Here is a 3800-nt window from a genome sequence, read left to right on the forward strand (position 1 = left end):
TAATAAACACTGTGTTGTTACTGGCTGACAAATATCCATCATAAATTGTAATAAATATGACTCTTTTCCTAGAAAAAGCAAGAGAATTGATGGAAACACAGCTGAAAATAAAACAATGAGGGACAATAACATAAAACTGAATGACTTAGAAGAAAATGATACTACTCTTTTGAGTGCACCTGATAGAAGATTTGAATGAATGGAGAAAACTCAAGCTTAGCTGGAGGGTGGTGGGCCTGGTGGCTGGGGTAAAGAGGAAGATATCACCATAAAATCATCCAGACCCCAGCCACATCATAGGCCAACCTCACCATTAAAATGCAGGGGCCCCCTGCTCCAATAGGCTTGCCAGTATGTGAAGTAGTTCACTGGGAATGAAATAAGTGTGAGGCCCGGCTCGGTGGCTCAAGCCTGTAATCCCAGCACTTTGGGAGGCCGAGGTGGGTGGATCACTTGAGGTCACGAGTTCGAGACCAGCCTGGACAACATGGTGAGACCTCGTCTCTACTAAAAAATACAAAAAGTAGCCGGGTGTGGTGGCGCGTGTCTGTAATCCCAGGTACTCAGGAGGCTGAGGCAGGAGAGTCGCTTGAACATGGGAGGCAGAGGTTGCAGTTAGCCAAGATAATGCCGCTGCACTCCAGGCTGGGTGACAGCGAGACTCCATTTCAAAAAAAAAAAAAAATCGTGCAAATGCTTAGCTAATTATTCCAACACCATTAATTGAATAAGTGGGAGGATCACCTGAGGCCAGTAGTTGGAGAGCAACCTGGGCAACATAGCAAGACCCCATCTCTAAAACAATAAAAATCAAATGCTGGCTCCCCATATATCACCAATGCACCTGATGATATGACGAAGCTGCATTTATTGCTTCCCTCACTACGGGAGAACACCACTTCGTGAAGCTTTAGCGGTGCTTCAGACAGGAAAAGAAAGATCAGAATTTATCGAGAAATGAAAAATGGGCTTAAGGCGGTGAGTCTTTCAATGCTGGGATTTGATTGGGATTGGGTAAGAACCACGAGATACCAACATTCTAGGACTGGTGTAAGCAGCAAGAGGAGGATTTTAATGAGAGGCATTCAAAAAATTTTAGAGTGCAAACTGTTGGTGCTGTCCATTGACGAGCTGATGGGCCTTTGCAGAAGATCCTGTAATGCAGAAACTATTTGCCTGCAGAGAACGTCCTGGAAAAGTAATGCGAATGAAGACAGTGGATTAGCAAAGTCCTTTTTATGTAGATGCTAAAGTGGGGTTTTTGATTCTCAGTGTCCAGGCCGAGTTTGGGGATAGACGGTTTTAATTCCCATATACATACATTTTTAATGGACAATTCACATTAGGCACGTGTTCATTTTATAGTGTCAAAATCCTTTCATTTCTCGAAGGTGTTTACTGAGACCTGAGTCAGTTGCTAAACTAGCTAGTTTAAAGCTAAACAAGTAGCTTAAACCTGTCTGCTAAAACCTTCAGGTGGATTATTTCATTTGCTCCTCACAAACACCTGTGAATCCTCACAAACACTTCACCATTATTGTCCCTATTTTATAGAAGAGGAGAATGAGACTCAGAAGTAATAATTAGCTCACAATCTCGGGGCTACAAATACACGTTTTCAGGAACATCAGCAAAACCCTCTTAATCAAACAAACAAACATTAAACTCCAAAACCCTGCCTTATTCTTCTGTTTTTGCACAAGGAGCTGGAATCCAGGTTCAAGATAATTATCTGGCCATTCTGTCTTCTCAGGGGTCCTTTTCCCTTTCGGGGGAAGGGAGGAAAGGGTGGAAGCGGCTTGCACCACCCATTCCAATTCGGGCTTGGGTCAGCTCCCTGGGCGTCGCGGAGCACGCCCTGGTGCCACCGGCGGGGCCATTTCCGCCGCGGAGGCCCAGACAGTGCCGCCGGCTCGCGTAGGGTCCAGCGGACCGGCAGGCTGGCGCTCGCGGCGCTAGCTCTGCTCTCTTCTGGCCACCAGGGGGCGCCAGAAGCAATGGTGTATCCCGAAAGGGACGGCGGCCACGTGACAGGGGGGTCATGCGCAGGGTCGTGGGGGACCGCGTGGGGATCCCCGCACGGCGGCGAGGAGTGACGGTTGGCTCGGGCTGCTTTCGTCCCTCCACCGCCTGCTTGTTTCGCCATGCGCGGGCCGGACGGTGGGGCTGCAGCGGTGAAAGCGACTGAAGTCCGGGAGCAGTCGCACGAGCTTCCCGGTCACCAGGAGGCCCCGGGAACAGACACCTCACCCTGACATTGTGGCAGGTTTGGCCCTTCCCGCAATGCAACAAAGGAGGGACTTTGTCCCAGCCTTTCCCCTAGCCAGGAGAGGTGCTGTTAAATCCCGTTGTGCCTCCCCACCGTCCTTGGAGAGATGAGCTTTCCCCTGTAGTACCCCAGGGGACGGGCCGACGGGATGGACTTTGTATCTTTTGGCTGATCTGGCCGGACATCCTTGCCCAATAAGCACTTACCCAGTTGCCCACCCTCCAAAAAAAGGAGAAAATCAAATCAGTAATTTGATCGATCATTTTCATAGATATGCTGTAATAGAACAATTCACCTGGTTGTGAACTGGGCTGGGGAGTTTCAAGACGTGAGTTTGTTAACTGACTAGTTTCTTGCTTGGTGTAGAGGCCTTAGGCACTCTCACACTTAAACTGGCAGAAAGGCCAGGGAGTATCTAGACTACACACTGGGGTCACTCAACTGGAAACACGTTGTACACCTCAAGTCATCCTACAATTTCACAGACTGAGTTACTGGCTGTGATGTCTATGCAGCAAAGCCCCAAGTCCCAACTGACAGAAATGTCTCAGAAACTTAATTCACCACGGTCTTTTTTTTTTTTTTTTTTTTGAGACAGAGTCTTGCTCTGTCGCCCAGGCTGGAGTGCAATGGTGCGATCTCGGCTCACTGCAACCTCTGCCTCCTCGGTTCAATCAGTTCTCCTGTCTCCACCTCCCGAGTAGTTGGACTTACAGGCATGCCACCACCATGCCCGGCTAATTTTTGTATTTTTAGTAGAGACGGGGTTTCACCATGTTGGCTAGGCTGGTCTCGAACTCCTGACCACAGGTGATCTACCCGCCTTGGCTTCCCAAAGTGCTGGTATTACAGGCTGAACCACTACCAGCAGCCTCACCACAGTTCTTAATAGAAGTAGTCTATTTGAGGAAAAACAGTTAATTTATAAAGAAACTGAATAATGTAATAAATTGAGAAATTTTTTTCCCAGCCTTATACTTTTTATACCGTCAAATCCACTGACTTTAAGTGTACAGTTTAAAAAATAAATTTGGCCAGAAGCGGTAGTGCACACCTGGCTGAGGTGAGAGGATCACTTGAGCCAGGGAGGTCGAGGCTGCAGTGAGCTGTGATTGTGCCACTGCACTCCAGTCTGGGTGACAGAGCAAGACCCTGTCTCAAAACTAAACAAATAAATAAAAATAAATTTATGGAGTTATGCAACCATCATCACAATACAGTTTTAGAACATTTCCCCTATCCCCCACGAATTCCAGAAGTAGTTTGCAGTTAATTTCCTCTCTCATATTTAGCCCTAGGCAACCATTTGTCTGCTTTCTGTCTGTATATAGTTGCTTTTTCTGGACATTTCACATGAATGGACTCGTACAATATGTGGCCTTTTGTGTCTGGGTTCTTTCACTTAACATGATGTTTTCAAGGTTCATCCATTTTGTAACATTATCAATACTCCTTTCCCTTTTTCTGGCTAAATAATATTACATTGATGGATATACCATATTTTGTTTTTCCACTCATCAGTTGATAAACA

The 3800-nt window shown here is 46.8% G+C and overlaps 1 long non-coding RNA gene across 2 annotated transcripts in view; it reads left to right on the forward strand.

The window, feature by feature from the left end:
* Positions 1–2063: 2063 nt before the first annotated feature.
* Positions 2064–3800, forward strand: part of LOC103889097 (uncharacterized) — an 87359-nt gene continuing 85622 nt past the window's right edge. For both annotated transcript variants that reach the window (XR_008518155.1, XR_008518156.1), the window contains exon 1: positions 2064–2266. This is a non-coding gene — a long non-coding RNA (uncharacterized LOC103889097). The remainder of the gene's footprint in view (positions 2267–3800) is intronic.

The sequence above is a fragment of the Pongo abelii genome, chromosome X (genome assembly GCF_028885655.2).
Source record: "Pongo abelii isolate AG06213 chromosome X, NHGRI_mPonAbe1-v2.0_pri, whole genome shotgun sequence".
Taxonomy (NCBI): Eukaryota; Metazoa; Chordata; class Mammalia; order Primates; family Hominidae; genus Pongo; species Pongo abelii.